Source organism: Pelodiscus sinensis, chromosome 3, assembly GCF_049634645.1.
Source record: "Pelodiscus sinensis isolate JC-2024 chromosome 3, ASM4963464v1, whole genome shotgun sequence".
NCBI classification, from domain to species: domain Eukaryota; kingdom Metazoa; phylum Chordata; order Testudines; family Trionychidae; genus Pelodiscus; species Pelodiscus sinensis.
Window position 1 is genome coordinate 116,508,902 of NC_134713.1, and position 26,364 is coordinate 116,535,265.

Genomic DNA, 26,364 nt, shown 5'->3' on the forward strand with positions numbered 1-26,364 from the left:
CTGATGGAAGGAGAAAAGGTATTTGCTGTATTGGTGAAACAATTGCCTGCTGTGCTAGCTGCCTCTGAAATCAAAAGAAAAAGAACAGAGAAGTGACCCAATCCTGTTTTCTGTTGAGTGTTGAGAAAAAAGGGGATCCAGCTCCTTCTCTAGAAAATTATAGCATCTCCAAAGGGAAAGAAATGTTACATTGTGGTGCACATTAAGGAGCAGGAAAAAAAAGATTCATAATGAAACAAAACAATGCTATAATGATGAGTTAAATATCAACAGTCTTCCAATAGCAAAACGTAAATCGTAATAAACTAAATATTTTATTGTCCACCCAACAAACTTCATCAATCTTCTTTCAGGTCCATCTGCCCCTTCATTGTCTTTTCTAGTGGGTTCATTTATCCATCAAGCATGTGTTATGTTGTGAACATCTAGCAGAGTAATATTGAATATTGCTGTCTCCATAACCCTATTCCCACTTTTTTCCAAAATGCATCACAATTATTTTACAGTGACGGATCTGGCTTTTACCTTTCCTTGCTCCATCAAAAGCCTCTTGAGAATTGTATAACCTACATTTCTCAATATAAATGGGAGCAGATTTAATATCTAAATCCAGCATGGCAGGTACAATAACTTCTGAAGATGGCCCAGGAGGATCCTAATGTGTCTTTCTCCAGTTCTCCCAGGTGACCATTCAATTGTTGTTTCTCTCCCCTTGATGGATTTATCTCTCTTAAAGAAGAATAGACCAGTTTAGATTATTCAGTCTTCTGCTCTTAGATCCTTACAGAGAAATTTCCAATGGGATCAATGTTAATGGAAGCTGCATGGTTAAACTCATGTATCTGCATCTTGCTGAAAACTTACCTCCTAGCTATTGTTTCAATGGCCATGGAACTTTTTTGCAAGTGTAAAATTTTTTTTGAACTTGTTACTGTTTCTTTTTGTAGCAAATCTTGCTGCATGAACATTTCAGATGGCTCTTGTGAGCATTTGATTTTAGTAATGTGAACACAGCATAAAAAAACTTGAGGAACAGGCTGTCAACTCAGTCTCTCTGTGCCCTGTTTATTGCTGTGACCTGGTCACATAGTACAAAGAGTTTTCCTGCTGAAGTTCATGCAGCCGCCCAGCTGAAAAGCATGTGAGAGAGCTTTATTTGTCATGCACAAAGTCTGAGATCTTCTTGGAACTGGCTCCCAGAATCCCTAGCTAAGCTATGGTCTATGATATCACCACACAAGCTTTCTAAAGATCCTGGCCTGCCTGGAATCTGAAGTCATGGAATTGGACTGTATTATAGCATGCAGGTCAGCATACTGTTCCAAATAAAGTACCCAATAAGGATTAATCATCTATGGAATATCAGAGCCACTCTGTCAATTTTAGTTGAGAAAGTGTGAGCATGGATTTTGTTTTCGTTGATGTATAATTTAATGTTTATATTTCTTTTAAGAGTCATAGAGGCCTTCTGTCTGTAAACTATGAACACCAGCAAATAAACTGTTCAGGGGGTTTTATCTCATCTATGTCTGTGAAGTGTTTCATAATAATTCTCAATCCAGTCTCTTCATGAGGCTGTTTTGCAGCCCAAGCCACAGCAAACAATTATCCAAATCTGCAGTCAACATGAATAGGAAACATGTTCAGATAATCCAATGAGCTCTGAGTTCTGGGGCATTGGCAGAAAGGTAAGGAAATGGCTGTCCAGAACTGTGGACTCTTCCCTTTCCCTGTCTGGATACCCATCATAAGGCTTAAATGCCAAAAAGGCAGACAAAGGACTTTTTTTTTCTACTGGTGGTGCCATCAATTTTTTAGCTTGTTTTATGAGGTGGCTATTGCACATTTTGGGGCAGTCTTCTCATGGTTCGAACACTATGGTCTTTTCAGACAGCTTTGCCCTTTGGATACTATTTTGGTCCTAATGAAGTCAAGGGGAACAAGTTTGGGCCTTTCAGGATGTAAGACCACTGCGTCTCCAACTCTTCGATTTCCCTTGCACATGACCTTTGCATTTCTCTGTCAGGTTCTTTTAAAACAAAGTAAAGTTATAGTAACAAGCCCACATTCTAGTATTTATTTTTGGTATAGAGCCATAAGAGTGCATGTTTCTTTACAAATCAATAAATTAAATGGTTCTTAAAATTTTAAATGATCTTTACATGTTAGTAATCTTAATAGCCTATGGTATTTTGCATATGTTAAACTTTGTATTGAAAAAATGGAAGGACTATGTGGAGAACCCTTGCCCTGCGTAAACATGTACAGAATAGCAAGAAATATTCATAAAGAAATTTTTCTGGACACTTCTCTCATCATTCCAGCGCATGTGGACCATTGTCTCTTGTATTTTTTAGATTTCTACCCTCTTGATTGCATCAATAGCTGTTAGTTACATTGGAAAATAATATTAGGAAAGTATTTAGTGTATTTTTAGATGTCTTTAATATAATGTAACAGCTTGAAATGAGGAGGCAAGCCAGCAGCTTGTGACCAGCCAGCTGTCTGTGGACCATGTTTTGAGAGCCATTGATTTAAGGCATGGGCAATGAGTTACAGAAACGTTCCTATTTAGATCACTAGTTCAAATCAGTGGAGCTAATAGTGACTAAAAGCTATTCCCATTTGAAAACTGCTCAGGGGCTATTACAAAATATTGGTTGTCTTCATCTAGTTACTAACGAACAGTTATAGAAATGTAGCCGTGTTAGTCTGGTGTAGCTGAAACAAAATACAGGACTATGTAGCACTTTAAAGACTAACAAGATGGTTTATTAGGTGATGAGCTTTCGTGGGCCAGACCCATTTCCTCAGATCAAGTGGAAGTGATCTGAGGAAGTGGGTCTGGCCCACGAAAGCTCATCACCTAATAAACCATCTTGTTAGTCTTTAAAGTGCTACATAGTCCTGTATTTTGTAATGAACAGTTGTCTGCTTAAAAGAAGAGAAAATCTCATGCTCACAATTGATGCTAATTGGGACTTTTTTCATTTTCAGTAGAGGCATAAGAACTTCATATTGGGTCAGGCCAATGATCCATCTGGCCCAGTATCCTGTTACCAACAGTGGCCAGAACCAGAGCTTTGTGAACTGAGCACTTGGAATGACCCACCTTGTCTTTCCCTCCCGGTTCTGGCAGTCAGAAATTTAGGATTGCCTGAGCATAGGGTTGCATTCCTGACTTTCTTGGCCAATAGCCAATGATGGACTTATCCTTTATGAATGTATCTATTTTCTTTTATTTAATCCAGTTATATTTTTGGCCATCACAAAATCCCATGGGAAGGAGTTCCACAGGCTAATTGTGCATAGTGTGAAAATATACTTCCTCTTGTTTGTAGTAAGCTTACTGCTTATTTATTTCATTGGGTGGCCCCAGGGTTTTGTGCTGTTGTGGTATTATGAGGATATTTTATTTTGAGGATATTTTATTTTATCTTCTATCCCTTTCCTAATAGCTCCTAACATTCTGTTAGGCTTTTGGACTGCTGCTGCATGTTGAGCTGAACTTTTCAGAGAACTGTCCACAGTGATGCCAAGATCTTTCTTAAGCGGAGCCTGTTAATTTTACGCTTAATGTGTAATTACGATATACATGCAATTGGGATTATTTATTCCAAGGTGTATTTTGTTGCAGTCATCAATGTTGAATTTTGTCTGCCATTTTGCTGTCTAATCATCTAGTCCTGTGAGATTCCCTGTAAATCTTCACAGTCAGCTTTGGACTTAACTATCTTGAATAATTTTGTATGATCTGCAAAGTTGGCCACATAACAGTATACTCCTTCTCTAGATAGCTAATGAATGTTGAACAGCACCAGTCCCAGTATAGAACCTTGGGAGGAGCCTTCTGTTTACCTCTTTCCATTCCAAAAATGAACTGTTTATTCTTACCCATCATTTCTTTATTTTAACCAGTTACCTTCCCTCCTGTCCCATGATTAAATTTTCTTAAGGGACTTTGATGAGGAACCTTGTCGAAGGCTTTCTGAAAATCCAATTACACCATCAAGTGGATCACTCTTATTCACATGCTTGCTGATAGCCTCAACAAATTCTAGTAGAATGGTGAGACATGACTTCACTTTACAAAAGTAATGTTGGTGCTTCCCCAATATATCATGTTCATCTGTGTGTCTGAGAATTCATTCTTCACTATAGTTTCTACCAAATTTCCTGATTCCAGCTTTAGGCTCACTATCCTTTGGAGCCCTTTAAAAAAAAAAAAACTAGTGTTACACTAACTACCTTCTAGTCATTTGGGACAGAAGCTCATTTCAGCAATAGATTGCATACTGCAGTTAGTATTCACCCAAGAGTACTAAAGGAACTCAAATATGAAATTACAGAACTACTATCTGGTCCTGCTGGTTTGTTGCTCTTTAATTTCTCAATTTGTTCTAAAACTTCCACTACTGGTACATTAGTGTGGGATGGTATTTCAGATTTGTCTCCAAAAAGGATAGCTCTGATGTGGGCATTAGTGAAGACCAATGCAAAGAATTCATTTAACTTTTCTGCAGTGGCCTTGCAGCAAAAACGAAGGACTTGCAAGCAATGTTCCCTCTGATCTTTTCCATCCATGTGCAAATACATTTTATGTGGACTGAGGGATGTACAAATGTGCACCACCAATAGAAACACAAAACCTAGCTGTGGGCATTCTGCTAATCAGCTGGACAGCATAAAGTTTCTCCTGAGATAAAAATCACACAATTTATAGGGAACAACACTGCTTGCAAGTGTATGGAGACTGAAGCATAGCTTCTTTGAGGTAGTCTTTTTCAAGAATAGGTAGTTGCAGAGTGGGGAAAAATGCATGTAGCTGAATCTTTTCCTTGGATAGAGCATACCTGAATCTATGGCTGTCACTCCTGCACGTCTCAAACTCCCTTTTAAACTTTTAAAAACATATCAAATGGCAATACGTAAAATAGGGATTACAAATAACTAATGTAGTGTGCAGTAAAGGAGAAATACATCATTAGTGCATAAATCTCTTACAGATTGAAGACATGTAATAAATGAATTCAGTATGAAATCACTGAAGCCTAAACCCTTTACAAATAACAGTGACTAACTCAAATGTCTGAATTGAATCCTACAGCTTTTACTGCTGTTGGTTTCTCTGATAACCTGAGGGTGAGGCTCACCGTCCCTGTGAGTTGTGCAAAGGAGCTTTATAAAGCCCCAGATGTTACCCTGGGATAAATCCCCCTTGCTCAGAATTGAAGCCGGAAAGCTGTAGGCTATCCTCTGAGGACTCCATTGCAAACCCTGATGTAGGGAGGTGCTAGGGCTTGGGCTGAATCACATCCCAGCACCACTGAGTGCTGTGGAGATGTTGGATGCCTGCTACTGCTGCACAGGTGGCCAGCAACAGGCTCCTGTAACCGAGGCAGCACCTGTGGCTGTCTAAATTACCCCAAACAGCCCAAAATTCAGAGGGTACAAAGTAATTTGAAAGTCCCCTTATCTCCCTGTTCCCTGGGCTGAGAGATTCTGTGCTCAATCTCTTACAGGCATAGCTTAAAACTTTTCCCCTGAGAGTGTACCTCATGTTTTCACCCTATGTGAGTACTGAAGACTGGGCATCTAAGGCTACATCTAAACTACACCCCTGTGTTGGCAGAGGGATGTAAATTAGACGTTTCGAAAGTGCAACTGAAGCAGCGATTTAAATATCCCATGCTTCATATGCATAATAACATTCTGGCATTGTTTCGAACAAGTGCCATTTCAAAACTGAAACCGCGGTTTAGATGCAGTTTTTCCAACAACAAGGCGATCCTGTACGATCTTTCGAAAAATCACCCTGTTGTTGGAAAAACTGTATCTAAACTGCGGTTTCAGTTTCAAAATGGCGCTTGTTCGAAACAACGCCAGAATATGATTATGCAAATGAAGCATGGGATATTTAAATCCCCGCTTCATTTGCACTTTTGAAACATCTAATTTACATCCCTCTGACAGAGGGGTGTAGTTTAGACACGGCCTAAGTGTTTGGCTTAGGAATAGTGCCTAGCACAGGCATTTCCATATCAGACGGTAGCATGCAAAAAATCACGATTAGCATTATTTTAGGGAAGTTTTTCCAATGAACTAGCAGATGGCTATGCTGATTTACACCAACTGAGGAGCAGGCCTGGTTTTTGAGGAACTGGGAGTAAATAAAGGCAGTGGGAATCCCCAAAGTCTGTCTGTATGAAACTCCTGCATATTTTCAGTCTGTAGTATTCATAAGCCACTGCTTGATGAATATGGCCTGAAGTGATGCAGGGAACTTATTGTAATTCTTTTCTGGCTGTGCTTTGTTCGGATTTATTTCTTAGTCAGTCAGGTCAGACGTTCTGTAGATTAAGACTTAGGACGCACATTTTGAATCCACAGACTAGTACTTGAGGTGAAATAGGAATTGCTTTATGTTTCAGAGCAGTAATGGCCTGAATTGCAAGAAATAACCACCATAATAAACTGCTGGTTTTTCCAGTCTGACACAAGGAGCAGGAACCCACAGTCTCACTGTAAGAGTGAGATTTTGTCTCTAATCACAATCACATGGATGGGAATACAGGATGAGTTTGTCTGATCTCTTTTTAAAAGATTTTATCTTATGAAGAAATATAACTGCCTAGTCATTGGAAAAAGTGATATTTGGGAAGGTATGTTATTTTCCATACAGTTACACAATAAATATGCTCAAACTGTGAAGCATTCAAACATCTGCTTTTTAATTTTATTTTAAGGACATTGTGTGGATTATTCTTTCAATTTTATTTTTCTCATCGAGCAAATATCTTATTTTTCGTCACCTTCTCCCTCCTACATGCCAAGATATACACACCCCCTTCGAATTAATTGGTGTACAAGTCACTTGTTTCACTCTGAGAGTTTTGGGGATCTTAGCTCAGATTGGCGGGGCTGGCTGGATGTGGAGAGGCCTTTTCTGCTTTTGAAGAAGAATTCATTTTAAGATTCCACTGTGTGTTCTTTAAAGACTTCACCTCATGGGAAATTCCCCTTTGAATCTATAGCTTTCTTCTCTTCTCAGGACCTTTTGAATTCCAGGCTTTCATTATATGTTAGCTCTAAGAGACTTCCCTCTTTAAAAACTTAAAATGTCATGTGCGCTCTGTTTTTAAAAAGAAAAGGCTTCTTAGGAATTAATGAAATATTACAGAAGCATCCAAGGATACTGTGACAGATATGGCAGTTTCCTGTAGCATCATTAGGAGACTTTATTAAATTAAGTTTAAGTATTTTAGGGGGTAATACCATTGTATTAAATGAATGGTTTCTGGATTGTGGTCTGGGATTGTATGCAATGTATTGAGAAAGAGAGAGGTGACAGATGTGAGACATGGGGGTTCAAAGGACTATATTGAACAAATGCTAGACAATAATGTCTCTTGGAACAAAATGTTCCTGGAAAAATCTCTAGTGGGAAATGAACACAAATTCCTCACCTCCAGGTATACAAAATCAGAGCACTTGGAAGCTAACCCCCTTGAGGACTGAACCACTGTCTGCCAATCACCTGTTACATGAGCCCCCGCTCAAAGTCCATAAAGGGAAGACTGAATTATTCCTGATTTTTCAGATCTGAAGGTGAGACAGTCATGAACATATTGCCTACTTGTGGGTTTTGAAGAACTGCCACCAACCAGAGCCCAAGGTTGGTGGTGGAGTGATCTCTGGTATGCTTTTTTAGTGTGCATGCAGGTTCTTGTAATTTTAATGCTTCTGCCATAAGAATAAATGTGCCTGCTTATAAAAAGCTGAAGGTGCAGGCAAATACACTGTTAATGGCCTTTAAAGAGAAAATAAAGCACTGCCTTTCAGACAGTCTGGCTTTGCAAGAAAATTCAGGACAGACAGCAAACAATGGAGCCTGGAAAATCCTAGTTAAGAAGTAGAGAGATGTGGATCTTCCCAAGACAGATGAAGGCAGAGGAGAAGCTTAGAGCAGGTCCCCTCGAGAGCCCGCAGAATGAGACCACAAGTGCAGTTCCCTTGAATGGTGACAGATGTGTCTATCGTGGCCAAGCTAGTTCCTTTGCTTTAACAGCAGCACCGGTATTGGCAATGGAGGTGGCTGTAGTGTAGATACATAGGAATTTGACCTTTTTACCATGTCTTCTACTTTGCCAAGCCACTACCTTGTCTTTCTCTAAGTCCCTCTTTAAAACTCGCCTTTTCTGCAATGCATAAAGTACTAATTGACGATGGCAAGTCAGCTGCAGAGTTTTGATCTCTGCTACTGACTGACTAAGGATTGTTTACATCCTATTATATTTGTTTGTTATAGTGACCTGCTTCAACAGGTGCATGAAACAGACGTCTTGTCTTTCAGAGAGAAAGCTCTTTAGGGTGGGGATTGTCACTTACTATATGTGTATACTAGTTCAATGGGGCTCGGTCTGGTTGTGGTCTTCGAGCATATATAAAAGTTTAATAATAAGCCTAACCTGGCTTAGAACAGATGTTGGGGTTTTCGCTTTTATGGCTCCAAGTTCTAACAGAGTGTTTCCACAGAGAATTCATGCAGTGTGAGCCAGGGGGGTTGATCTACAGCAGACTAACCTGCCATGCAGTAACTGGCTGTATGGACTCTGCTGCCATGCACTAGAAGTTCTGTAGTGTGCTCTCTGAGGCGATTGAAATGGTCACAGTATGCTATGGAACTTTCAGTGTGGCTAGTTAGTGTGTGGCAATCAAAGTACAATAGTCACAGCCTGGCTTGCCACAGAGAAGTCCTGACACCAAAAGTTTCAACCACATGAGAGGCTTCTTGGTGGCTGTGTGGAACAAGATGGTGGGAATAACTGAATGCACCCATACACCCTGTTGTCATAGTCTTTGTACAAAATATCCCTGGTGGGGTATCACAGGAAAACGAATCACTTACTTGTCAATACAGGCAGTCCCCGAGTTACGCGGATCCGACTTATGTCGGATCCACACTTACAAACAGGGCTTTCTCGCCCCGGAGCTCGCAGGCAGCGGGACCGCCCAGAGCGCAGCGGTCCCGCCACCTCGACCTCCGGGGCGAGAAAAGCTGCTCCAGGAGCCCCTGGTCTGCTGGGGACCATCTCCAGCAGACCAGGGACACCTGGAGCAAAGCGGCAGCGGCGGCGGGGTGCCAGAGCAAAGCCTCAGAGGCGCGGCACCCCGCCGCCGCTGCCGCTTTGCTCCCGGTGCCTCTGGTCTGCTGGGGACCGTCTCCAGCAGACCAGGGACACCCGGAGCAAAGCCGGGGAGGCGGAGGGGTCCCGCGCCTCTGAGGCTTTGCTGTGGCAAAGCCGGGGAGGCGCGGGACTCCGCTGCCGCTGCCGCTTTGCTCCCAGTGACTCTGGTCTGCTGGGGACCATCTCCAGCAGACCAGGGACACCGGGAGCAAAGCCGGGGAGGCGGAGGGGTCCCGCGCCTCTGAGGCTTTGCCAGAGCAAAGCCTCAGAGGCGCGGCACCCCGCCGCCGCTGCCACTTTGCTCCTGGTGCCTCTGGTCTGCTGGGGACCGTCTTCAGCAGACCAGGGACACCTGGAGCAAAGCTGGGAGGTGGAGGGGTCCCGCGCCTCTGAGGCTTTGCCAGAGCAAAGCCTCAGAGGCGCGGCACCCTGCCGCCACTGCGGCTTTGCTCCCCGTGTCCCTGGTCTGCTGGGGGGGCGGCACAGCTAGTGCCCCCTCTCCAGCAGACCAGGGAGATGTGGAGCAAAGCCCCGGGCCTTTGGTAGAGCAGGTGGGGTGCTGCCGGTTGGTCCCGCAGCACCACTCCTTGGCGCTACTGGACCAATCCGGCAGCACCCCAGCTGCTCTGCCCCAGACGTCCCCAAGTCAGCCGCTGCTGAAACTGACCAGTGGCTGACTACAGGAAGCCCCTGCCCCGAGGCTTCCTGGAATCAGCCGCTGATCAGTGTCAGCAGCAGCTGACTTGGGGATGCCTGGGGTTCTTAAGTTGAATCTGTATGTAAGTCAGAACTGGCGTCCAGATTCAGCTGCTGTTGAAACTGATCAGTTTCAGCAGCGGCTGAATCTGGACGCCAGTTGCGACTTACATACAGATTCAACTTAAGAACAAACCTACAGTCCCTATCTTGTACGTAACCCGGGGACTGCCTGTATTATGATGAAATGTGTGTAGGAAAGTTACAAACATAAACTGAGATTAGGTCTGAAATGTGTTTGAGACCAAATCTGGATAAACCACTTGCTCAGGCAAAAGACAAGCTGATGATCATCTAGCGTAACCCCCTGCACATTACAGGCTAGACATGGATTCCCAAACTGGGAAGTGTGCCCCCCTGAGGGGCGTGAAGAAATTCCAGGGGGGTGGGAGGTGACCCAGCCCTTTCCTCCCCCATCAATCCCACCCCAAGTTTTGCTGCTATCTTTTTCGGCCCTGGTCAGGTTTTTTTTTTTTTTTTTTTTTTTTTTTTGCTTAACAAGTTTTGCTGCTATTTTTTGGGAGTGTGTGTGTGTGAGGTTTTCTCAAAAATCAAAAGGGGGTGTGATGCCGAAAAATTTGGGAACCACTGGGCTAGAGAATCATGCCCATACACTCCTGAAATAGACCTATAACTGAACTGAGTTACTGATGCCCTCAAATAGACAGAGTCCATTGTTTACTCTAGTTTAAACCAGCAAGTGACTCAAACCCCATGCTGCAGAGGAAAGTGAAAAATTCTTGGGGTTTCTACAAATCTGAGATGGATGAAAATTCCTTACTGGCTTCAAATATGGCAATCATTTGAACCCTGCAAATATTTGAAAGACACCCTCCTGCCTGAGCCAGACAGCTTGGAAAAAAACTCGATAATAATTCAGAGGCCTCCTTATCTCCAGCCACTGGAGAGTTTTGTTACTAGCAGTTTGGCTACATACCATCCACTCCATGAACGTGTCTCAGTCTTGAAGCCAGTTAGGTTTTTTTGCCTCCACTGCTTTAGAAGACTGTTCCAGAGCTTCACTCCTCTGATGGTTAGAAACCTTCATCTAATTTCAAGCCTTTGATCAAATTAGATAATCACAGTGGTCCCTTCCAGCTTTGGAATGTATGACCAAAGAATGCATGAAGCTGGTGAATGAATTTTTCTATCATCAATATGGGTAGAACTTCCAAGTCAGCTGCTGCTTGAGTTCCTTTAGCTAAGGAGCAGTTTCAACACATTTCTCCAGGGCTGTCATTCTGGCATGTGATAATTTCTGGGTTCTACAGTCCATCCCTCAATTAATTGGGTATCCCTCTTGTTGCTTTGGTGGGCTCTGCTCAACAATCTTCATTATTAAATAATCTGGATCTTCTCCTTAGTAAGGAATTTCAGTATCTGCTTTTAAAGTGGAGTGGAATGGGGGTTGGAGACAACATTTATTATGGATTTATACTGAGTGAATTTTTGAGCCTCCTTTGTTTTCCTAGAGGGATTAAGAATATTCATATGTACTGGAGAGAAACTAGCAAACTGGATTTGTCTGTGGATATGGTTGGGTCACATTGGAGTCTTCCAGCCACCAAGGAATCCCAATAAAGAAAATCAAAACTAATATGTAACTCATCCTTCCATTGCCATACAAAGAACCGAGCTGATGGACAGAAAAGAGTGGTACTGATTAGATCTGTAGCAGTGATTCACAGCCTGGGATTATAGTTTCTGCAATTTGCTTCAGTTTGTACAACCCAAATATCAGATAACATTAAGGTTTACATTTTCCATGGAACGGTGTCTCAAGAATGTATTGATTCTTGCAGCATCAGATTACTCCAGAGCTTGAGAAGGCCAAAAGGAGAATTATACATTTTTTCCTGCTGACCTTCGAAAAACCAAGATTATATAACCACATATACAACTCTGTGACCTTGAGGGGCCTGAATCTGAAAGTGGCTCATGATTTACCGCAGCTTTTGTTTAAACAATTAAAAGGTGTCTTTATTACACTTTAAGAGAAACCTTGTTTTGCTTGTATTTGGATTGGGGTGGTGGAAGTGTGACGTATGGAAGGGGTGAGAGAGGTTACTGCAAATCTATGCACTTCATGTACAGTCCTTTTCATCATAGGCTAGGTTCTGATGTTAGTCTTTTCCTAAGTAGAAAGGAAGGAAGTAGAAAAAAGACTGTGATTTATGACCTAGCAAATGGCAAAAACACTCAGACTGGACAAAGCATTCATGTGCTAATTACTCAAACAATTAATGAAGCAACTAGGAATACTGAAATGTATTCACAGCAATAGCTAAACAGATTGGGAAAATGTTATTTTTTTTTTTAAGTTGTGGTTCATCTCCCCCCACCTTTTCCCTTCGGTTTTTTCTAAGAGTGAGTACACAAATCACAGGGCAAACGACTGTGGGATTTACAAGAAAAAATAAATAGAATAAACATTATTCTCTATTTGGAACCTATTTTTTTTTGTCCATGTAAATGTGGTGCTGTGTGTTTGATATAAAACATTATGGTTTTGTTGTTGGCTTTTGAAGGGGTTACTGGGTTACTTCTTTTTCAATATCGTATCTGCTTAATAGTTTGAGAATTTGTTCAATATTGTACAACTATGTAAGACTATATGAAACATCAAGCCTATTATGAAATATGGACTTTTTAAACCAAGGTGTCATTTTTTTTTAATTTATAGTGTCATTTTTTTTAATAGTGTCATTTCAAAGTATTTTATTTTTTTCGACAAAGGGCTTATAGTAACTAGGTCTGCAGTTGTCTTTTTATAGATCTACTAACTGCTTTTCTTTATAATGATGTGCTGTGAATGCTATGCATGGGTCAGAAAATACAATAAGAGAATATTCATGATTGATTTTGAAGAGACCTATTATTTTTACCCCAGTTCTGCTAGAGAAATACCAGGACTGCAGTCTTTAACCAGTCAATCCATTGCTATCGATGTCTCTTAGGTATGCTTTAAATAAACCACTGGAAAAACATGCTGGACAGCTCTTAGGAAGATAATAACAGTAATTAAATTATGATTCTTTGGGGGAAAAACCCTCAGCAAACCACTGATGCAAATTTATTTGAGCCATATCCTTAGTAAGATGGATAGATATAATATAGAAAAAATAAGTGGCTGAGCATCCAGAAGACACAATACTTCCTTTGTTGGATTGCAGCTGGTCCTGCCGCAGCAGGTGTCCTGGACTTGTGCGGCAGGCACAGGAGCCTGTGCCTATCGCCTGACCACAATCACAAGTCCTATCCCCAGATTCTTGGCCTCCTCTCATTCCATCTTCCTGACAGCTGCTGCACTTAGCTGCCTCACTGTTTTCACAAGCCATCATGTAGTCCTTGTGGTAACTGACACCAGGATCAAGGGTGGAAAGTCAAGGAAAAGAAAAAAAAAAAGACGTCAACGGAGGCGATGCTGCTAATTCTACAGGTTCATACCGATCACTATATTTGGGAAATACGTAAGGGGCATCTTCAGAGAGGCAAAAATAAACACAACACTTGGATTATGTTGTGGGTGTGTGGGGGAGCAATGTTCCCTCTCCTCTTAAGCAATGACAAATAGTTGCAAAATCTCCCTAATTTCAGAACATATGGTGTCCTCTCAGACCGAGAGAATAATAATACTTGTTTGTATAATTCATTCCCTCAAGGGTTTCAGATCATATTGCAAGTGACTAATAAAGTCTCCAGCCATTCTTCTGACATATGGGAGTAGTAGTAGATCCATTTTACAGGAGGCAAAATTAAGATGCAAGGTGCTTAACTGATTTGCAGAGTATGTGACAGACCTGGGAATGGTTCTTGGGGGGGGAGGGGTGTCTGACCAACTCTAGGTTCTCTTCTCTGTCAGTGTTAGACACCGGTCCCACTATTAAAAAAATAAATAAATCTCTGGCAAGGGTTCCCAGGCTCTTGGGAGAAGTAGTAATAATAATATAATATAATAAAAGTAGAACACAGATTTCCATCTGTAAGTAACTTGCTGTTGTTGAGGCAGAACCCCATGAAAACTGGGTTTGTAACTTGGCATGGCCACAGTTGAAATGGTGCCCTGAAATACACATTGCCGTTAAAATCGCTACTTATTTTGTATTCATGCTTTACTCAGGCAACCTCTCATTGACTTCCTGGTAGTGGCCTCATTGCTTAGAGGATCATCCTCCACAGGAGAACAAAATCAAATCAAGCAATGCTCACAGTGATGGCTGTCTAAGCAGTACTATTCAGTGCACAGGCAACGTATGAGGGGGCATGAGAGGTCATGTGTCCCTCAGATGAGTCATGTGCCTTCCCCCCGCCCCCAGGATTTTAATTGCTGGATCTCAATGTTGTCATTCTGCTCCCTGCCCTTTTCCCCTGCAGGGCACCGGTGGCTTCTGATTCAGAAGTACGTATATTTTGCATTATACTATGTATAGGTGGTGAGCCAGTCTAGCCAGAGCAGAGAATAACATCAGCCTGAATTCAGCTATCTGTTGTTAGACTTCTGCATTCTGAAAGGAACTTACCGGGTTGCAGGCTGACCTGTTTTGTTGTGGGAACAGTAAGAAAACTAAAAGAATGCTGTAGTGTATTTAAAACAACTGTGTTTTGTTGGTATCGGTTACTTCTGAGTCTGTGGCCAAGAGAAGTGATGAGTAACTGTTAAAACAAGACTTCAGTGACAATGCTCAGTGGGTGACAGGAAATCAACATGAGCTCTGCTTGAGCAGGAAGGAGTAAAAATTTCAATAAGAACCTCAGCATTAGCACCAGCTGGAGGGTTGCATGCCCCATGCCCAGCCAGAAGCTTACTTCCTGCCACCAACTGAGTATTGTTAATGCAGTTTTGTTTTAACAGTTACTCATCACTTTCTGACTGCTCCTTCTGTGCAGTAGAACAATTCAGTCTAACACAAATCAGTTCCCTTAAGAATAATGTTCAGATATAATTTAAGGGGGGCTCTTCTGTAGTAAAGAAGAATAATCCCTGTCGCTTCAGAAATGTTTCAGATGAAGTTCTGTGGCTTGTGTTTATAGGAGAGGTCAAACTAGATGATCGGAGCTGTTCCTTTTGGCCTTCAAAATCTATGAATTTTGTTATTTGTGCTAGCAAAGCTGACTTACAGCTACGTGTTGTAATGTGTTGCATGCTTTCACTGAAAGATCAACATTCTGCTTTCCATAACTTAGAGCCCTGTTTGATTTTTGTTATAGGCCATTTGGAAGGGTTGATTTTATGTCACAAGGGCAGCCTCACGTTTTTGTGACAATGTTTTTCTTTGCTCCTACCCCCTTGTTGTGACTACAGTCTCTCTGGGTCAGGTGTTTTGTTCAACATTCCTTTTTTGCCTCAGTTCCCAATCTTCTGCTTCTCTTGCCTTTTGTCTGTTTTCTCTAGTTAGGTCCAGATTGTGGCCTGCCATGCATATTCATGTAGGGGAATAAGGGAATGCAACACATCCTCTTACCGTCCCTTCCCCAGCTACCAGTACTGAGAGTAACAGTGCAGAAGGGAAAGCAGTTTCCATGTGGTTATTAAATTCCATCTACCCCTGAACATGTAGTAGGGAGAGGGCAAAAAAGGGTGAGAAGAGAGCAGATTCTTGGTTCATCGAACACCACCATCCTTCTGCCTATACAGGCCAGCAGAGCTTTGTCGTCAAACTGGGACAAGGATAGCCTAGAATAGAGCTTGGCTCAGGAAACATCCCTTATCACTTTACTCCGGAGTAAGGGGAAACCAGGATGCAGATTGTGTCACCGAATCACAGCTTATTTGGGGAGAGGGCTACTCTCTGGGCAACACAGCTCTGTTACCCCATGAAAGAGGATTGTGGAAAATTCACAATTTAGTTCGTTGATGGAATGCTTTAGGTGTTGCAGCTGTTTCAGAGTACGTGTTTATGTAGTGCCCATCTCAATGAGGCCCTGATGCTGGTTAGGTATTGTCGTAATCATCATCATCTAAAGAATTTGGAGACTGGGTTTGTTTCCAGGGTTCCATTTTGGGCCTGTCTCAATCTGACTCAAATATTTTCTTGTTTAACATCAATCACACACTTCTTTGTTTATTTCCCTTGCTATTAAATGGTGATTACTAAAATTGTTCCCAGTAGGTCCTTTTATAAATCTCAGCTTCTGTAATACCTTTAATTTTCTGTCCCAATTTCTTCCTCACTGCTAACACCTGCAGTCTTTAAATGAGAAATGTTACAGTAGAACCTTATTGTGTAACATAGCCGTGGCAAGCTGCAGTGTCCTAATCAAATCTCACACCTAATATGGAGCTTGGATTTCAAGGTAGTTTGAAAGTACTCCAAGGCAGTTGTTATTCAAATGATGAAGAGCCATTCTTGATTCACTATCCTACTCTTCAGAACACTTGGACACAAAGAGTGGGTGTTCGAATTAGATTGCAAATCGGGGTTCTCTGTGGTGTATCTGTATGTATCCTAAAGGAGAAGGAGTTACCAGGAAAAGGAAAGGAATTGTAGTTGCACAATGGCATGTTTCATTTAAAAAATGTGAAGAATTTGGGTGTCTGAACCTTCAGAAGTCACCTAATTTCTCACTAAACTTGAGGTGATTATAAGCCTTGAATTTACCACACTGGTAAGCTGTCTTGAATGTGTGCAGCCCAAATGTGCTGCTCATGGTCAGCAGGCCTCCATGCCTCCCATTTTCTTTAGTAAGCAGTAGTATGGTTCCTACATTGTGACTTGGATTTTATGTAGGCAGCTGGAACCTAGTTCTGATCTTGCTTATGTGAGTTTGAATCAAATATAAGCTGTCGGACATCAGTGGAGATATCCGGCTTTTAAAATCGGTCTGCATAACATCAAAATCAACCCTGATAGGTCAAACTCTTGTTCTGCGTAAATCCAGAGCAAGACAGTTGACCTCATTGATTTACTAATGTAAGTGAGAAGAGGCTCAGGCTTTCATTTCAAGAGTTCTCCTTGACCGCTCAAGTTCTTGTAATGTTTGCACTTTTCTAATCCTGCTGGTTTTAGATGAGGAAATCAGGTTAATTAGCCCACCATGGCTAATGATCAGATCCAGGATGTGCCTTTATCTCAGTCGCTTGGAATGAAGAAGGAAAAAAACAACAAACAAACAGATTCTTTTTCTAGATACCCCAGTGACGGGGACACAAGAATCTGAATTGGATAGAAGAGTTCACAAACAGGAGAAGAGGTTGCCATACTATCTGGATTGGCTCACAACTGAGAGTGCCTACCACAGGACACACTGTCAAAAACAGGGCAGACACTCAAAACTGGCAGTGTGTTCTATACTTAGATTGCATCCACCTGGTAACAAATGTGAACTCCTGGATGCTTATAACAGTCTTACTCTGCAGTCACAGACAGTCCCCCCTGGACATTCGTCTGCCTCACCATCCAGATAAACTAGACTTAGTAATAAATGGTTGCACGCATACATGCGCGCACACACATATATCCTACCACCACATTCGGGCTGCTTCCAGTACCAGATCAATTAGAACCCTAAATCTTACACCAAAGACAATGCCCGTAGCCAATCCTGCAATAAACTATCCAAAGATTTATTAACTAGGAAAAAGGGAGGAGAATTATTTAAGCAAACATGAGTTAGTAATTTACGTGTGTATCTCAACTCTGAGAGTGACAATGTCAGTGATCTGTCTATTTCAAGTGTCTTTCAGGGCAACCCCCGGAGGCAGCTCTGGGGAGTTCTGGCTTCATTTTACAATCTCCGGTCCTTCAGAGTTCAAAGAGTGAAAAAAGATACAGTGTGTTCTTGTCAGAGAAATTCCTGCACCCAACTTGTTGTGGTGGCGGTGGTGGCGGTGGTGGCAATCAGCAATCAATGCATTCTTTTGTCCTTTGGTTTTCCACAATGTTTTGCTGGCCTTTTCATGTTAGGCAGGTGACAGCAATGCCAGTGGCAATCTAGTACTTCACACTAGGTAATGTTTTTCCTCTGTCTCTGGGTTCACAGTTGCAGCACAAACACTTAAATGGGATGTAGCTTATAAAATGGGATATAGCTATTATGAGATTAATGCATGCAGCAACATTCATAGAGTCTAAACACTAAATACGTTCTTGGAAGACTAATAGGTATTTTAAGCAAAACTAAACAATAGGTAACCTGATCTGTTCTCAAGCTACGAGGCTATTAGGTCTTAGCTAACGCCTCCAGCATGAGCAAGAGCTGGCAGCTGGCCTGCTAGTGCCACAGAAGTGATGGAAGCTGGCCAGCAGAACCTGGTCGGTTTGGAACTGGTAATCTTGCAAAGCCACACAATGGAAGACGAAGTTCAAATAGTCATGCTACCCATTTCTTATAAGTCCATGCATTTGGTAGCCCATGTGTGCTAGCACAGGCAATCTGGCTTTTATAGGTGGTACTCTAATGACTTGATTTTCTTCTCACTTACATGGGAGTAGAGAGGGGTAACTGCCCTGACATCACTGGAGCTACATGGTGATGAACTTGTGGGTGGTCCGAATCAGACATCAAACAGAGCCCCAGCCCCATCTTCAGGCAAAACCTCCCATTTTGATATCTGTTTTTTGTCGTCTAGTAAAAGCTGGGAGAGTCTCAATGACCGATCACAGCCGCTTTGGCTTAAGTGCCCCACAAATTACAAAGAAATAAGGCCCCACTCCAGAGCACATACATTAGAAGCTCCTCATCTGAATCAAGAGTAAACATCAATAGGTCGAAAAATCTAAGGTTAGGGCTTCAGTACAAATTATGACTTACTGCAGGGCTACTCAACTTTGGGGCCACAGTGATACTCACAGGACATGCTGAGGGCCACAACTTAGGTGTGGTTGCATATACATGCCAATATATGCAAATATCTTCTTTCCGGGGGTCATGAATACAAAGCACTTCCCACAATACCCCAGAACTCCCGGCACCACCTCCCTAGGAGCTATAAACCCCAACACCCTGTACCTATTTGTTCCAGCCAGTCCGTCTGCTTTCTTCTTTCAATGCTCACCTCACTTGGGAAACACCTCACTGTTGTGGAGCATGTTCCCGGTAGAGGCCATGTTCAAAGGATCCCACCTGTGGACGGTGTGTTAAACCCCGCGTAAACCCAAACCGTGCTGTGGGCTGCATGCGGCCTATGTGTTGAGTAACCCTGACTTACTGCATTTTTTGGGAGGGGGATAGGTAATCGTATATTTATATAATGACAAAACACTTCAGAGGGGTCAAGTACATAAATGTGCTTATTTACTTTGCACACATAGTTTTTCTCCACATAAGAGATGAAATAATCTGTCAGATATTTCCACTCAAACAGAAATGAATGTGTGCAAAATGGAAAGCTGTATAAAAATTGTTCCATTCAGTCCCATGCAGAATTAGTATATCAGGCAGTTGCTTATATGTGCCTCCATGGGTGGTGGATGAATTTAGGGCTGGGAGAGGCAAAATCCCAGCCCTGTCCCTTCTGCTTGAGGCCTTGCCCCACCATGGGAACTGAGCCTCTCCTCTACTGTAGGGGCAAGCTCCAGCCTCCTACAGGAGCTTCCCTGGCACTGGAGCATGGGGCGGACCATGGCCTCAGCCTTCCCCAGCCCCAGAGCATGGGGTGAGCAGGCAGTGCACAGACTCCCCAACCTCAGCACAGCTGAAGTGTGGGAACCATGCTGAAGCTGGAGGTGGAGTGTGAGTGGCTCCATGCCTCCCAGTTTTGCATTGCCTTTCCCGCCTCTTATACCTGCTGCCCATGTCTGCCTCCCTGGGTAACCATGGACTAGCAGGGGTTAAATGCCAGTATAAGAATAATTTCCCATCGAATTACTTGGTTTTTAAGACTAGCATTTCTGAAGACAGATCTGTAACATTCCACGGATGTATAAATTGTTTCCAATAATCATTTAGAAGGTTTCAGACTGCTTCAACTGTAGGACAGCACAGTACAGCAGAGAAACTTTTTTTTTGTCTTCCCTATTGACAGGTTTGTTATGAAACACAGAGAATTTACATTTAGTGTATTCATCCCAGTGTTTCATATGCATTGCTCTGTTATCTTGGCTTCAAGCCTATTGTAAAATTCTTATTACATGCAGCAGTGTCCCTATCACAAACAATGGGTCACCAGCTCCTGTAGATAAGCTTTTAAAATTATATATATATATATATATATATATATATATATATATATATATACACACACACACATTATATTCGGGGAAAAAAATGATTTCCTACTTCCTTTTAAGCTGTATCTGCATTAAGGAAATGTGCCAAGTTCCCCATTTCAAAGCTCTCCCACTTCTCCTCCCAGCCCTGCTCCCAAATCCTCCAGTTCAGCTATGGACAAGGTGAGAGGTTAGAGGCCTCTTTGTTAATGAGGGAGGCAGCTCCTGATTTTCACACTAATTGAAGCATTTACATTTTTTTCTGCGGAAGTAAAATGCAAAACTAAAATGGTCTTTGGAGATTTATAACCCCGCAATGGGTTCTCTTACACCCCACTCTCTTAATTATCCCAAATTATCCTAACTCTCACGAAGAAGAAAAATTAATATTAATATTCCATTTAGAATCTACTCTAAAATGTGGTAGAAAATGGAGGCAATAATAATGATAAAGAGGGTAGCTGCAATGATTTGGAATATATAATCTTCTCATTGCAGCTTCTTTATACTAGAGTAAGCCAGGAATAGTTTATCTTGCATTCATTTAGCAGAGTAGCAGAGCAATTTTTGTGCTGCATTGATTTTCAGTATATAAGTAAAGCTTGGTAAAATATTGCCCTGTCTATTAGATACAACATTTTGGCTTCCAGCCTTGATCAGAAAGCATTTCGGGGTAAAGCAAGTCAAATAGCTTGTACAGAAGAAATGTGAAATCATCTGTTTGTGTTTGTATGCGGGGCAGGTTATGGGGTGAGGATCATTTCTGCACCGTAGATGAAAGAAAGCAAGAAGAAAAGAGCAGGTATAAAATTAAGATGAAATGAAGCAGAAATTATAATTTATGTTCAGCAGATGAAAGAAAGAAGAGATTTATAGCTATTGGAAGTGCAAACAGTGGGGTCAAATTAATCAGGAACTACAAATGTTCAGTCTATGTCTAATGGACCTGTACCAGAGAGGGGTGAGGTGTGAGTGAGAGTGTATGAAGCAGACAGGTTCAAGACAAAGATGTGAAAGACAGAGGAGTGACTGTACTACAGTCTCAGTTCTTTGCCTGGGGAGCTTCTTCATTTTAGACAGTGAAGCCTGAGCACTTGGCAACATCAGCAGTTGCTGTTGGTTAGCTTTCCCACAATTCACTAAATGCTTGTAATAACTCTTTAATAATCAGCTGGCTCCATTCTGGCACCCCGAATCCCAACTTTCCTTCCTCCAAATGTTGGGGTCTTGATTGGATGTTTAGACTGTGTTTGCCTTTGTGGTTTTAGTCCCAGGTCAAATCCTTCAAGTGATCCCCTTGCCTGCATTTGGTGTGGAAGTGGACAAAAGCCCCGTGAGAGTAATTCACGAGATTTTTGGCTTGATGGACTTTGAACCCAAACCTTAGTCCAGGTTTGACTACAGACAGCAATACCTTTGACAGCATCCTACTTGGATGGTTGAAGGCACTAGCCAAAATGTGGTCTGTCTTGATACTGTTGCACACCTTCACATATTGTGCTTAAGGGCATAGGAAGAAGCACCTTTTTATAGTTAAAAGAATCATAGAACTGAAAGGGACCTCGAGAGCTTATGGAGTCCAGTCCTCTGCCCTCATGGCAGGATCAAGCACTGTCTAGATCATCCCTGAAAGGTGTCTGTCTAACCTGCTCTTAAATATCTCCAGTGACGGAGATTCCACAACCTCCCTAGGCAATTTATTCCAGTGTTTAACCACCATGACAGTTAGGAAGTATTTCCTAATGTCCAACCTAAATCTCCCTTGCTGCAGTTTAACCCCATTGCTACTTGTCCTATCCTCAGAGGCCAAGGAGAACAATTTTTCTCCCTCCTCCTTGAAACACCCTTTTAGATACTTGAAAACTGCTATCATGTCCCCTGTAAGTCTTCTCTTTTCCAAATTAATCAAGCTCAATTCTTCCAGTCATGTTTTCTAGACCTTTAATCATTTTTTGTTTCTCTTTTCTGGATCTTCTCCAATTTTTTTTCATAACTTTCTTGAAATGTGGTGCCCAGAACTGGACTCAATACTCCAACTGAGGCCTAATCAGTGTAGAGTAGAGCGGAAGAATGACTTCTCATGTCATGCTCACAAAACTCCTGTTAATGCATCCCAGAATCATGTTTTCTTTTTTTGCAATAGTGTCACAGTGTTGACTCATGTTTAACTTGTTGTCCACTATGACCCTAAATCCCTTTTTGCAGTACTCCTTCCTAGATGGTCGGTTCCCATTCTGCATGTGTGAAACGGATTGTTCCTTACTATTTGAGTACTTTGCATTTGTCCTTCTTAAACTTCATCCTGTTTACCTCAGACCATTTCTCTAGTTTGTCTAGATCATTTTGAATGTTGACCTTATTCTCCAAAGCACTTGCTACCTCTCCCTGCCTGGTGGTATCTGCAAACTTAATAATTGTATTCTCTATGCCATCATCTAAATCACTGATGAAGATATTGAACAGGTCCGGTCCCAAAACAGACTCCTGCGAAACCCCACTTGTTATGGTCTTGCTGCATGATTGTGAACCATTAATAACTACTCTCTGATAACAGTTATCCAGCCAGTTATGCACCCACCTTATAGTACCCCCATCTGGGTTGCATTTTCCTAGTTTATTGATAAGAAGGTCACGCAAGACCATGTCAAATGCCTTAATAAAGTCTGGGTATACCACATCCACTGCTTCTCCCTTATCCACAAGACTTGTTATCCTATCAAAGAAAGCTACCAGATTGATTTGACATGATTTGTTCTTTACAAATCCATGCTGGCTGCTATCTATCACCTTACTATCTTTCAGATGTTTGCAGATGGATTCCTTAATTACTTGCTCCATTATCTTCCTTGGCACAGAAGTTAAACCGACTGGTCTGTAGTTTCCTGGGTTGTTCTTATTTCCCTTTTTATAGCTGGGCACTATATTTGCCCTTTTTTAGTCTTTTGGAGTCTCTCCTGACTAAATGCATCCTAGTAAATACTCAAGGAGCTGATAGAGGAGGTATCTGATCCTTTAACTATCATCTTTGAAAAATCATGGTAATCAGGCCTTGGTGACTTGCAGCCATCTAACTTTTCTAAGTATTTTTTAACTCGTTCTTTTATTTTAACTTCTAAATCTACCCCATTTCCACTATCAGAGGGGTAGCTGTGTCAGTTTGAATCTGCTAAAGCGATGAGGAGTCTTGTGGCACCTTATAGATTAACAGATTTTTTTGGAGCATAAGCTTTTGTGGGCAAAGACCCACTTCGTCAGATGCATATAGTGGAAATTCCAGAGGCAGGTATAAATAGGGCTCGCCAAGTGGTGGCGAGACTTGCTCGCCAGCTGCATGGTTTTGCACCATTCTGCGGTCTGTGCATGCGCAGATCACTCTGTGCCGGCTCTTCCGGGTTGTAATCTACTCACCATGGGCAAGTAGATTACATTATTTGTCGAGCCCTGGGTATAAATATACAGGCATAAGAAAAGAGTACTAATCAAGAGTAAGGCTAGAGATAACTAGGTCAGTTCAGTCAGGGAGGATGAGGCCCACTGCTAGCAGCTGATGTGGAGGTGTGAACATCAAGAGAGGAGAAACTGCTTTTGTAGTTGGCTAGCCATTCGCAGTCTTTGTTTAATCCTAAACTGATGGTGTCAAATTTGCAGATGAACTGTAGCTCAGCAGTTTCCCTTTGAAGTCTGTTCTTGAAGATTTTTTGTTGCAGGATGGCTACCTTTAAATCTGCTACTGTGTGTCCAGGGAGATTGAAGTGTTCTCCTACAGGTTTTTGTATATTACCATTCCTGATATCTGATTTGTCCGTTTATTCTTTTACATAGGGACTGTCCAATTTGGCCAATGTATATAGCAGAGGGGCATTGCTGGCATATGATGGCATATATTACATTGGTAGATGTGCAGATAAATGAACCCATGATGGTGTGGCTGATCTGGTTAGGTCCTGTGGTGGTGTCGCTCGTGTAGATGTGTGGGCAGAGGTGGCACCGAGGTTTGTTGCAGAGATTGGTTCCTGAGTTAGAGTTACTGTGGTGTGGTGTAGTTGCTGGTGAGAATTTGCTTCAGGTTGGCGGGTTGTCTGTGGGCGAGGACTGGCCTGCCTCCCAAGGCCTGTGAAAGTGAGGGATCATTCTCCAGGATGGGTTGTAAATCACTGATAATGTGTTAGAGAGGTTTTAGCTGAGGATTGTAGGTGATGGCCAGTGGTGTTCTGTTGGTTTCTTTGTTGGGCTTGTCTTGTAGTAGGAGGCTTCCGGGTACACGTCTGGCTCTGTTAATCGGGTAGGTATTGCAGTTTCAAGAATGCTTGGTGAAGATCTTGTACGTGTTTGTCTCTGTCTAAGGGGTTGGAGCAGATACGGTTGTACCTGAGAGCTTGGCTGTAGACAATGGATCATGTGGTGTGCCTGGGATGGAAGCTGGAGGCATGAAGGTAGGCATAGCTGTCAGTACTGGAACGATAAGCCCATCGTGTGTGTGTGTGTGTGTGTGTGTGTGTGTGTGTGTGTGTGTGTGTGTGAAAAAGTTTCCAGAGAATACCTGACTTTCAATGACAAGAGTGTGCAGGGAGTTTTAGATTTAATAAAAAGTTCAGTGCTTCACAACCTTCTTAATTGCCTTTCATGATATATCCTACCTAACCTGAGATGTTGTGACCAACTATCTGGAAAACTTTAATCTAGTTAAAGCATTGGTCTGGGAACCAACAGATCTGGGCTTTATTTCTGGCCTTGTCATCAACTTGCTCTGTGATCTTGGCCAAAACAATGAACTTCTCTTTGCCTCAGTTTCCCCACCTATTAAATGGGGATAATTATAGCACATCACCTGGCTAAGGTAGATATAGAATTATTACTATTGTTTATAAATAACTTCGAGAGTCTTGATGAAGGCTCTGTGGAAGCACGAAGTATCATTATTGGATTTCTACCTTGTTTCAGAAAACCTCTAGGAAGAAAATGAGACAAGGGAAATGAAAGCTTTTTTTTTTTTTTTTCATAGGAGTATAGCATGAAATGGCTATTATATACTTTTATGTTGAAGGTCTCAGGATGGTAAGTTTAAACAGCATAGTCGATATCTTGGTCAGTTGGTCACTTGCTAGTATAACAACATTTTACTATTAAAACAGAAGTTTGATTTCATAAAGTTCATTTTGACTTGTTCTTTGTAAAGAGTTTTTGGATTGCCTTCTTAGTTTGCAGGATGATTTGCTACTAAAAAAAGATGAACTATCACAAAAGGAAAGGATAACATTTATGAGAAGTGGAGGAGGGGAATAATGCAGTAGCTACCTAAGGATGAACTAGTCTGACTATAAATCTTTGTAGCTTTGTATTTATTTAATCACATTAAAAATATTAATACTATGGGAGAAAGACATCCAATGGATTGGTTACTTTACATTCATTTGAATAAGGTCTTGGTGAATTCCAGACATGGCTGGCCTGAGCCCTTTTGGTGCCCTGGGCCCGGGTGTGCGGCGCCACCGCAGGGCGCATGCGCAGGCTCGCCCCTGGAGTGCAGGCCTGCCTCCGGGACGCATGGCACATGTGTGTGCTGGCCACGGCCACTGGCGCAAAGTCCGGGGCCCACCCCTGGGACGCTCAGCACATGCGCGGGCCGGTCACGGCTGCTGGTGCGAAGCCTGGGGCCCGCCCCCGGGGCGCAAGGCACATGCGCTGCCCAGCCTGGTCCGGCCAGCGCTGTTGGCGCACGCGCCAGGCCATGCAGGGCCCTGCAGCCGTGGGGGCAAGGGTGCTGCTGGCTGGCGCCGCAGGGCCGGCGCTGCGGGAGCCAGGTGCACAGCTCCTGATGGCAGCTGTTAGGGACGCTGCGTGCCCCTTATAGCTGCCATCAGGCGCCCCCCATGGGTTGGCGCCTTGGGAAGCTGCCCGGCTCGCCCATGCCTCCGTCCGGCCCTGATTCCAGATGACAATCTCCTGGGAAGTGATTATTTCTCTCTTTGGCACTGGTGAGGCCACATCTGGAGTATTGTGTTCAGTTTTGGGCTCCTCTCTACAGAAAGAAAGTGGACAAATTGGAGGGAGTCCAGAGAAGGGCAATGAAAATGCTTAGGGGGCTGGGGCACATTAATTATGTGCCGAGGCTGTGATGAGGGGGGATTTGATAGCAGCCTTCAACTATCTGAGGGGGGAGGTTTCAAAGAGAGAAACTGTTCTCAGTGGTGACTGATGACAGAATGAGGAGCAATGGTCTCAGGTTGCAGTAGGGGAGATCTTGGTATATTAGGAAAAACTGTTTCACTACA

At 42.5% G+C, this 26,364-nt stretch overlaps 1 long non-coding RNA gene across 5 annotated transcripts in view; it reads left to right on the plus strand.

Annotated features, from left to right (window-relative positions):
• Window positions 1–26,364, plus strand: part of LOC112544034 (uncharacterized) — a 120,314-nt gene that overhangs the window by 84,981 nt on the left and 8,969 nt on the right. The window contains exon 1 of one of the 5 annotated variants that reach the window (XR_003087348.2): window positions 14,001–14,343. The exons of the other annotated variants lie outside the window; for them this stretch is intronic. This is a non-coding gene — a long non-coding RNA (uncharacterized LOC112544034). Of the gene's footprint in view, window positions 1–14,000; window positions 14,344–26,364 lie in introns of those variants that run through there. 5 annotated transcript variants of the gene reach the window in all.